The sequence below is a fragment of the Tenebrio molitor genome, chromosome 3 (assembly GCF_963966145.1).
Source record: "Tenebrio molitor chromosome 3, icTenMoli1.1, whole genome shotgun sequence".
NCBI classification, from domain to species: domain Eukaryota; kingdom Metazoa; phylum Arthropoda; class Insecta; order Coleoptera; family Tenebrionidae; genus Tenebrio; species Tenebrio molitor.
Genome location: NC_091048.1, coordinates 3,865,135 through 3,876,832, shown reverse-complemented (window position 1 = coordinate 3,876,832; position 11,698 = coordinate 3,865,135). Strand labels below are relative to the sequence as shown.

At 36.6% G+C, this 11,698-nt stretch overlaps 1 long non-coding RNA gene across 1 annotated transcript; it reads left to right on the top strand.

The window, feature by feature from the left end:
• Positions 1–179: 179 nt before the first annotated feature.
• On the top strand, positions 180–1,278 carry LOC138127107 (uncharacterized). Its single transcript, XR_011158098.1, has 2 exons — positions 180–694; positions 763–1,278. It is a non-coding gene; the product is annotated as an uncharacterized lncRNA (long non-coding RNA).
• Positions 1,279–11,698: the final 10,420 nt, after the last annotated feature.

Below are 11,698 nucleotides of genomic sequence, written 5' to 3'. Positions count from 1 at the left end.
TGTATACTTTTATTTTGTACCTACATTGAATTAATTATTATCGAAGAATAACTGTTGCATGTGTTAATTTGATTATGTATTTTGTATTTGGCGCGTTTTGCATTCGGCGCCTTCGCTTCGGACTGCAGAGCGTAGACAGACTTATTCAGAGCGTTCAGCGTACCGTAGAGGCACCGTAAAATATGCCCCTTCATTTTTCCGCCTAAGCTGTGTTGTAATGATTTGAATACATTACTTTTTCCGCCAAATATTTGAACCTGCGCAAAACGGTAACAAATGTGGTCGTGATCGTCATCGAATCGGAGGAGCCCTACGTTGTGATTTTCTTTTGGCGGAAAAGGTTCGGAATGCAAACGGTGAGGGTTCCAGTTGGAAGAGTGCCGCAAATAAAACACACATGTGAGGGACGCAAAATACCTTTTATTAAAAATGTCTGTAATAACTTTGATGAAAAAGAAATTGAAACGAATACAAAGGACAGAAATTAAGTTTAACGAAGTACAAGAAATTAACTAGTTGAGTACATCACAAAGATAAACGACAAGATGAATGCAACCATATTTAAAATAACAGAAAAACGGGCACATGACAGACAAAATGACAGTTTAAATCTTGCAAAACAAGTAAACAAATTATAAGGCAGTTATTACAGACAGGGACGGATGAAAAACCCTCTTCAAAAACCGTATCCCAGGTATTACTCATATTTTACAATTCGATTAATGACAAAAACAATGTTTAACTCGGAACTACGCGGTCAAGGTACGCCTTCGGGAACTTAGAGCTGGAGGTAACAAACTCTCGGCCGCGAGGGGACTCAGAAGAATAATCTGAATCGGCTTGAGACCAGCGACGTTTCTAGATACTCAGGTTAGTAATGAACGTCGGGCTATTTCACCGACCAAGAAATAGTGACAAAGCGCCTCGGGGTTGTACGATGAGCTTCCCAAGCCGCTTCGAGCAGAGCTTGCTCCACCTTCCCCAACCAACCGTTTACCGACAAAAACCTAAGATCTCTAGAACCGCGACGGAGGTTTCACGTCAGCATCCCAGAGCCGCATCGAGCAGGACTTAGGTCTGCCTCCGCTAACGGCCGTAACTTAACCGTGGCCTCCCCAGGAATTTACTAGACAACCCCACGACTTCCTGATTGAAACCTAACTCCCATTGTGGCGCACTTACAACATTTTACTTTAACTCTTCCGAAACCTAGCGGTGCTTAACAACAACATAAAGAAAACCCGAGTTTAATTCAATCGAACAACGCGTAACATTAAACGATGCGAAAATTCAACACAAAAAAAGCGCAACATTAAACAATGATCAAATAAACAAAACAAAACGCAACATTAAACAAGGATAACATGAGCAAAAACAACAAACCACAACATTAAACAATGAGGAAATAAAAGAGAACAAAACGTGAAGTTAAATAACGATAAAATAGAACCACTTTAAATGGCTCAAATATCAGTAAACAACATAAATCACGAATACAATAATCGCTGGTAATGTTAAACAAAAAGATGGCGGGTCGAGTGCCGTTAAAATAAAATGTTAGTGAAAGAAACAAAAAACGGACGCTCACGGTACGGACGACGGCTCCGAATTTCCGAAATTACAAGATTACAAAAAAATGAACCTCCCGGGAGAAAACTTAGGGATAACGCTTAAAATTAACAAATGGGCGCTTCTTAAAGAAACAGCGTGCAACAAAATGAAATCTACAACATACCCTTACCACGTGGTCCTGGTCCCAAAACAAAACACAAAACAAAAAAAAAGCAACGAAAGTGGGATAAATTACCCAGGTGAATTAAAAAACGTTGAATTCTTTACGGGGACACAAAATATCTACTCGGAACGGTAGTGGAATTGTTCAGGTTTAACTTACAAATTTGAGAAACTTGGATCGCTCTTCGCAAGGTGTGTTCGTTTCGAAAAACTAAACAAAAGTGACCTACCCCCCTTCAACCACCCGCGCGAGCGAGCTTCAACCCCCGCTATATTTCCGCTCGTAGTTCCTAGTCTAGCCGCTAGTACCTTCACATTTGGCGCGCGGTTGTGGCGGTACCGGAAATTTAAATTTAAATTTTAAACTGGGTCACTACAGTGTGGTTGGTAGAATAAAGAACTGAATACCATCAACCCGTCATACACTGTTATTGGTTACTGCGTGTTAGCAAAGTGCAACTCGAGGCATGCCTCTGTAGTTTTGTCATTTTCATTGTAGTCGTAAAATTTTATTTTATATTATGATTATTGTGACTATGAGTGATTAACGGACACAATGGTTTTGTCGAAAAGGTTGGGAAGCGACGCGGGCGTGAATCGTGCCCAAGCTTACGTTCGTTCATTCAGCTCGACCTCGAACAGAAGTTGAAATTTAATGTTGTTGTTGTTAAACATTGCGGTTTAGTTAGGTTATGCAGGCTAGTGATGGTAAGTAGGTAAGTAGCAATTTAATAAAAATGATCTCAATGGCAAGTACCAGTCAAGAACAAATGGCCCCGGTTCTCGCCCGTAATAGTCCCCGCTCGGAAAATAGAAATAGAAAAGTTTAGAAAAGAATAGCGTACGGGAAAATCTTGAAATTATCAAGTGTCTAATTGATTTTGCAATTTTTTTGTGCCAGCAAGAGTTGTCGTTTATTTTCCATAATAAACCCAATGCATGATATTGTTTTGTTAATGTTACTGTCATTTTCAAAACGTCCAGGTTAGGGAAAAGTGGAACATCTTGAAATTACGTCTCAACTTTGTAATAATAATAAGCATTATATCCATCACCACCGTTGAACTGGTGCAAGGTCAAAAAAAAAAAAATAACGCGAAAAAACTGACCAAATGACTGACCAAAAAAATTGCTGGTGCCTACCCGGTTTTGAACTTGACGAGCCGCTACTGCTGGCTCGCCAGTAAAAACCCTTTTTACCATGCTATAGTAGTGTTAAATACTATTACAACTGACAGGTCACACAAAATTCTTTATGAATTCAACATTCTCAAAATCACTAACCTAACTTTTAAGACTGACATCTGTTAATTGAAATCTCATGAATTGCCAATTGAAATGTTTGGTCAGCGCCTACTCTAATTTTTTTTTTTCGATCTCACGGTACAAAGACAAGAATCGTCGGATTTTTATGAATCCTTTAAGTGCCTCGTAGCAAGCAATGCAAATACGTATATCGGAAATTCGCAAATTTCATTATACCTATAAGAGGGTGATAAAGGATGAGACTTAGCGCGCGATAGAATCGTTGTCAATCTCAGGAGATAATTATGCAAACGCGATCCAATTGTTACGGAAACGGTTCGAACACAAAAGGCTAATTGTCCAAGAACACGTAAACAACATTTTAAACATCCATCCGATTTTAAAATCTTCCGATATCGAATTACGCGGCTTGATCGACACAATTAACAACAATATCGCGGCACTTGAAGTACAGTTGCGGAATTAAAATTTCGGGCAGTATTGTCAATGTCATGATATAAACTCTAAAACAACCTTTACGTTAATAACCTCATTTTTTACTCTTGGTATGTTTTTGTTTTTTTGACATTCAAAAATTGTGATTTGTGGCATAATAATGGGTGGGCAACATATTAAAGCGATGATTTAATTACACTCAATGCAATTAACTCAAAATTCAAAATTGACTGCGTGACTCATACAGTAAAGTTTAATTTTTGAATATCAGTCTAAGTCATGATGACAGTAAAAGGTGGTTTACAATGATTTTGTTGAAGTGACAGAAAAATACTGCCCCAAATTTTAATTCCGCAACTGTACTAGACATAAAAACGGAATCTTAATCTACAAAAGCTTTAATGACTTTTTAGAAAAAAGTTAGGTATCAAGTTTTACAAGCAACATGCGGTCTAACGAAAACAATTCAACGTCAAATACATTTAAGGGCGATAAATACCATCAAAAGGGCGATGGTACATTTCTAAAACAAAACCCAAATTCGTCAACAAAGCCTAATAAATTCACTTCAAATGTGATATCATCGAACGGGTGCTTCATTTGCAGAACTTGACATTCATTAGGCTGACGTTAAAAGGTGTCTACGTTTTATGTATGTCCATTATTAATTTATTATGGTAATGCCGGATAATGTTATAATAGGGATCGAGATCGCTTTGTGAATTGTCTTTTGGGTTGCATTTTTACCTGATCAGGTTCATCATTTTACGTGAATAATCCTGTATTAGTGTATTTATTATGTTTTAGGTATACAGCGTGGAAACTACTTATGGAATAAATTCAGTAATGTCGAAACTAATGACATTTGTAGAAAACGCTGAAACCGGTCAATTTTTGTTTCTCATAGTGCTTATTTTAAGTTGCTTCACTTGTTCATGACGTCATCACCAATTTTTTTAAATGGAAACCCCCACTTTTTTCTCCTGTTTCTAATAGACCTTCTTACTACCTAAACGATGAATGAGAAAAATTGGCACCTTACATAACAATTTTTTTGAGAAAATGACAAATTTTACTTCAAAAATTTAATTTAAATTTTGATGTAAAAATTTTAACTGACCTCAAACTAAAACAAACAAACATCTAAGCTTAACAATAAAATGTAACGCAAATGTTGAAATTGCCTCCCGCCAACTATTTGGCACTCACCGACACTGCGCTCAATAATGTTAGGGCTGATTTTCAGCGCAAATTTTCTGCCTTAAATGTTCTAAATTGTTTGGTCTATTCAAATAAATCTTCTATTTTAAATAAACCCATATAAAAGAATTTTTAAATTAAAACTTAAATTAAATTTTTGAAGTAAAATTTTTCATTTTCTCAAAAAAATTTATATGTAAAGTACCAATTTTTTTCATTCCTCGTTTAGCTAGTATGAAGGTCTATCAGAAAGAGAAGAAAAAAGTAGGGGTTGTCATTAAAAAAAATGAGTATGACGTCATAGCTCAAAAATGGATAACGTCATGAACAAGTGAAGCTACTTAAAATAAGCATTACGAGAAATAAAAATTGACTTGTTTCAACGTTTTCGACAAATGTCGTTAGTTTTGAAATTATTGAATTTATTCCATAAGTAGTTTCCACACTGTATATTTAAGTACAATGTTTGTATTTGTATGTAGCGTGGAGGGAGAAAAGACTGGAGATGGCACTAATTCAAATAAGTGAACCCGCCCGCGAAAACTACAGAGTCATAAAAGGTTTCTGAATATAGACGCTAGGCCAATGGCTTGCTTCGCCTTCCTTCCAGGCGCATTGTGCTTCTTTATCTAGCGCATTGTGGACTGGGTCATTAAAGGTTGTTGCACGTGCTTTTAGAGGGTTCGGATTTTTAACATGGGCAACATAGAAAATGCCATCTCCAGTCTTTTCTCCCTCCACGGTATGTAGTTATAATATTTTGCTTGCGTTCTTTAATAATATGTAAATTGACATGTAGAAATTTATTTTATTGCCAACAACTTTTGTTATTTTTGTGTTACGTCTAGACGTTAAAAGTAATTAACAATTCAAAAGTTTTTTCATTAATATACAGGCTGTCCCAGAACTGGCTCCCCAGAGAAAAAAGAGAGCCTTAGGGCGAATATATTAACGTGTATTTCGAAGAAAAAAAAGTCCTATCTCAAATGATAACCGAGAAAAGACATTCTGAAGTTGACCAATCAGAGTTGAGCACCATTGAGGTGGAATAATCGCAATTTTGCGTTGCCTAGATTTCCTCTTTATCAGTATACCTCTACAATTCTGTCCATTAGATTTGGTCCACTACATTTATTAGAATGATTGTTTACGTCAGTTTGACATTTGTTAGGTATACAATTTCGCTGCGATATTTAATTCAAGTGTATCATTTAACATGTATTCTTCCTCTGAGTACGTAGATATGATTCTTACTTTTGCACGATGTGGGAACAATGCACGTGAAGCAGTAAGGTTGTACCGTGAACAATTTCCGCAAAGACAAAGTCATTCGGATTATAAAACAATCCTGAAATTAGTCGCTCGAAGTCGAGAAACGGGTCAGATGCAGCCAGTTTGAAGAGAAGTAGGGGGTGCTCCAAGAAATGTAAGGACTGTCAAACACGAGGAAGCCGTATTGAATGTCTGAGGAAGACGGCACCCGGAGTATTCGAACAGTTTCTCGTGAAATGGGTTTATCCAAGAGTTCTAGCTGATAATAGGAGGCACGAGTACAACATCTTCTGCCAGAGGATTATCCAATTAGGCGAGAATTTTGTCTATGGTTAATAAACCAAAACGATGCTGATCCACATTTCTTGTCACGGATACTGTTTTCTGATGAGTCGCTATTTTGCCAGGAAGTTTATCCAATTATCACAACTTTCATATCTGGGCAGAGGAAAATCCAAGAGAATTATTTCCCAGAGGTTTTCAACATAGGTTTTCTGTTAATATGTGGACTGGGCTATTGGGCGATCGTTTGTATATAAGTATAAATGTGGTGGATCCTTCCATTTGTTAAAATTCCGAATCTCCCGCTCTAGATTGGACCGTTTGAATTCCCCGCAAAATTAACGGGGGCAAGATATGCTCAGTTCATTGGCACGGAGCTACCTGATCTAGTTGAAATTGTACCTCTTGCTTATCGCATAAATGACTGGTTCCAACATGATTCTGCTCCACCACATTTTAGCAGAAACGTTCGGGAAATTTTGGATAACCAATATTCACAGCGCTGGATCGGTCGAGGGGGATCGCATCATTGGCCTGCCAGGTCTCCAGATCTGAAACCACTAGATTTTTTTCTCTGGGGTCATTTGAAATCTCTAATTTATCGGCGGCCCATAAATTCAGAGGCTGATTTGAGAGTTCGAATTTAGGAGGCTTTTGTTTCAGTTACTGAAGAAATGATAACTAACGCTACTACAAGAAGTTTGTTACGTAGAGCACAACTGTGCATACAAATGAATAGTGGTAATTTCGAACATCTGCTTTAACATTATTACCTATTTAAATAAATATATAATTTTTATATCGAAAAACGTCAAAATTCCAGTTGCCCAAACATTTTATTGATTTTTGCGATATCAGAGATTTTTTGTTGTTGTTTAGTAACCGATCGGATTTTTTAGTAATACCTGAGGACGAGCTTCCGGGATTGGTGAAATTAAAAACTTTATAACTCGGTAATTTGAGCTAGCAGAAAATTTATTTTAGTCAATTTAGAGTCTCTTTTGTTGTCGGCACATGCCTGTTTTCTCTGGGGAACCAGTTCTGGGACACCCTGCATGTATGTACTATGGCGGACAATAAATTTAGGCCGGCAAATTTCTGACATTTCAAAACAGTCAATGCAAGCGACCATTTATTGTCATTATGACTGATGTCTCAGTTTGTCAAACTGAAGGTTTTCAAGCTGTTTGGCGTTTCCTTCGCCTTTTTCGTAACTTACAGATCATGACTCACTAGCATAACTGATTTGTAGTAGCACTTCTCTCTGGTGCACGCTTCTTTTCCCAATTTTAATTTTGATTATCGCTGTCACGATGACAAGAATGACAAAAATCGGAAATGGGGTTAGTTGAACATAATGCCAGCTTCACATTTTGATGTCAACTCAATGACAGGCCGGCCTAAATTTATTGTCCGCCATAGTACTTCACATCAAAATGTGAAGCTGGCATTATGTTCAACTAACCCCATTTCCGATTTTTGTCATTCTTGTCATCGTGACAGCGATAATCAAAATTAAAATTGGGAAAAGAAGCGTGCACCAGAGAGAAGTGCTACTACAAATCAGTTATGCTAGTGCGTCATGATCTGTAAGTTACGAAAAAGGCAAAGGAAACGCCAAACAGCTTGAAAACCTTCAGTTTGAGAAACTGACACATCAGTCATAATGACAATAAATGGTCGCTTGCACTGACTTTTTTGAAATGTCAGAAATTTGCCGGCCTAAATTTATTGTCCGCCATAGTACCATCGGTGGACATTAAAAGCTGGAACATCAAAATTTTCTCATTGTGTATCAAACTTTCGCTTTGTCACAAATTGTCAGATTAACCGTTGTCACATTGACATTACTGTAATGTCTAATTTGTCCAACGTTCAAAAACAAACTATCCAAAAAACCGATTCTGTGAATAATTAGGTATAAAGTTCATTCACGTTGGATTTTCCTCGTCAAGGTCAAATTATTTAATTTTTTGGCAGTGTGATTTTTACTTCAATAATATGTTAGCTGTGTATGTCGCCAATACGGGCTGATAAAGAAACTATGTCATGCGTACACTGTAGAGGTTAGGTTGGGATAGGGATATTTCAGTTCTTGACTACAATTAATAAACGCAATTTTCAAATTACCTGTTAATAAAACCTTCATTTTTCTTTCCTCCATGGTAAAATTAACCAGGAATAGGAGAGGAATAGAATTTTATGAAGAAGTCTGTAACTTTATTTCACACGTCAAACTAACATTCAAAATTAAAAATGTCAAATCGCTCTAACACGATAATGTGAAAATTACTAGAAAAGGAGGTGCAGGTTTGCAACATGACAACAATTTGACAGGGAAAATCCAACGTGAATGAACTTTAGTTTGTTTTTTAATCAAAAAACCACGACCTGTTGATTTAGGTTTGCAAATATAAAATTTTACTAAATTTAGGAAATTTAATGATATCTGTTGGCTATACACCAGCCAACGCCTGTCATTTTTAATGTCCTTGAAAGTACGCAAACTCGCATCTAAAATTTGAACGTGTTATTAAAAATGCCTCGCAAAGTAAGACATTTACTAAACTTTCAAGTTAGTTGTTATTAGTTATTGTTAACTTTATTAACATGCTGCGCTTCTAATATCTCTAATAACCTCAATTTCTATATGATGAAATTTTTCACCCTTGGTACAAAGTGTACAATGTTGTCAGCTCTATTTTAGGTGTAAATTGCGGTGTTGTGGTTCTTTGATTAAAAAACAGACTGTACCAATTATTTATTGGGAAAACAAACAATATCATTCAATATGAATAAACGTCATTAACCCCGTCATTATTTTTATAACCTTTTCGTAAAAAAACAAATTTAATCGATACAAATTTTGTAATTTTTGACTTTATACATTTGTGATCTTGTCCCAGCTTTTAATGTCCACCGATGGTACTTTTGCACGTTGTAAACAATTTGTTTTTTCCTGATACCTACCTAGGTATTTGTCCTACGATCTTGAATGAATGAATTTATTTACCTACTATCAACTTAGAAGGCTTACTGAAGTCGATGTAGTATCAAATTTTAATTTCTTAAAAAAATCAATTATTTATTTCCAATTGATCAGGAGTTATAATTTCTTTAATTAAGCCCTGCAACCCTGCTTCTTTGTGAGAAAGATAACATAGGTCAGAAACGATTACAGATCAATATTGACAAAAGGACGTTCTAAAATCAAATTTTAACGTAGAATCCAAATTTGAAATCAAAATGGGGCCTTTCCATTTAAAAAAACAAAGATGGTGTCGATTTCCGGAAGTGTCGCCTTTTTGAAAATATTGTATTTCAACTTGGAGCAGTCGATTATAGTCTGCTACCAATTTTCATATTAATACGATTTTGGGAAATCAGAAAATTTCTAACGAATGGGCTACGTGAATCAGCCTGTATAGTTGCGCAGTAAACCAACTCCTCTTGGGGGCTGTTGTTGTTGTTATTGAGGTTGTTGTCCTTCTATTCCTTCAACAATACCTACTCTGTCTCTCAAACGTTTTTTTTCTTTCTTCGGAACGTACGGGGATACGTATCGTTGTCTCAAAACTCCTCCGTAGGATCAACTTGTTGTTTCGTTGTTGTTTCTTGTTTAGTCAAATATCCCGATCTCTGTTATATTCCGTCGGATGACACTTCCACATGTGCTTAGTCAATCTACCCAACAAGCACATGTGGAATTTGTTGTACGGACCCTGCACTACTTGTTCTTCGAAAATAAGCACGTAGTGAATTTTTATTTAATGCAAGGTCCATTGGGACATTTCCATTGGAAAATGTACCTTTATCAAAAGAACAGGGCACTTGGAAAAGGAAAATAGGACTACAAACAAAATATTTTATTCAAAAAACAGAAATTACGCCAAAACAACTGGAAATAGCCATACACAATGTTAATAAAAGTGGCCTTAAAATTAAATTTAAATTTATATCTCGTGTCAGAAATGGTAGTTGCCATTTAAAAAAATGAATTTTTCGACATTTTTTGATTATCAAATTTGAGAAATTGCAGTAGGCGTATGAAACATAAAAAAATGTAACTAATGGTGCAGAAAGATCGGCCAAACCTTTAAAAATTGAATAACAAAAAAATCAATTATTTATTTACAATGGATCAGGAGGTCCAAATTTTTTAATGAAGCCCTGCAACTCCGCTTTTTTGCGAAAAAGATGACATAGGTCAAATACGATGACAGATAAGTGTTGACAAGGACGTTCCAAAATTAGAATTTAACATAGATTCCAAATTTGAAATAAAAATGCGGCCTTTCTATTTAAGTGTCGCCATTTTGAAAATATTTTTATTTCATACTGTCCGGTAGATGCTCGATTGCATCATCAATTTGAGTGCGGTAGGTGAGTTATAACAGTATCAGAGCCGGAAAGTGTCACTTAGCAACACCTACCGGACTGTTTTCCTTTTATACATCAAATCTGACATTGAAAAGTGAAAAAGTCAAAAAATATTCGATCTAAAAAAACAATAGCAACGGCCGTTGCCACAGGAAAAAAGGTGATGCTATTTTCACAATATAATGTGATTTTTTAATTTTTGAAATAAAATTATGATGCACAAGAGACTTCCAGTATGAAATAAAATACATTACGATATACATCCGGTAGTACTTGTAACAGGTACTCGTTTAGACATTCTAGACTCGGCTCCTAACGTCGCCTCGTCCATAATGTCTAACTCGTACTGTTACAAGTAACCTACCGGACTTATAACGTAAATTACTATATTTTAACTTGGAGCAGTCGATTACAGTCGTCTACCAATTTTCATATTAATACGGTTTTGGGAAATTAGAAAGTTTCTAACGAACGGGCTACGTGAATCACCCTGTATGGTGTGTACTTCTTACAAAAACAACCTCTACAGGGTTATTGTGTACTTTTGCCAAGCGACGTTTCTAGATACCCGTGTTAATGCGCGTCGGGCTATGTTTACCGACAAATAACGAGTGACAGGAAAGTCTGGGGGTTGTAGAGGTCTTACAATCTTTCATGGGTTGTGAGTCATATCTGCGCGAACGACGAATATCGGTTTCAAGTAGGCGCTACAGACCGACCGCAAAACATCGTCATTCGATGGTCATTTGTTACGTTTGTTTCGTTTTCAGCAAACGTGTCTGTGAGTAAATTAATAATCAGATAGTGTTATCGAGTTTGCTACTTTACTTTCTTCCTAGTGTTATCAAAAGCAGTCTTTTTCAAGACTCCATTTATTCTGTGTTTCTATTCGCCATAAGTAGATATGTATTTAAGTGTAAGAGCAATTAAGAGCAAAATTCTACGTTAGCATCCCAAGGCCGCGTACAGCAAGGCCTAGGTCCGCCATCCCCAACCAACCGTTTACCGACAAACCACGAGGTCTAGAACCGCCGCGGGGCTTCACGTCAACATCCCAGTGCCGCATACAGCAAGGCCTAGGTCCCCCTCCGCTAACTAACCGTTAACCCCACGTTACTTTACTAGCTAA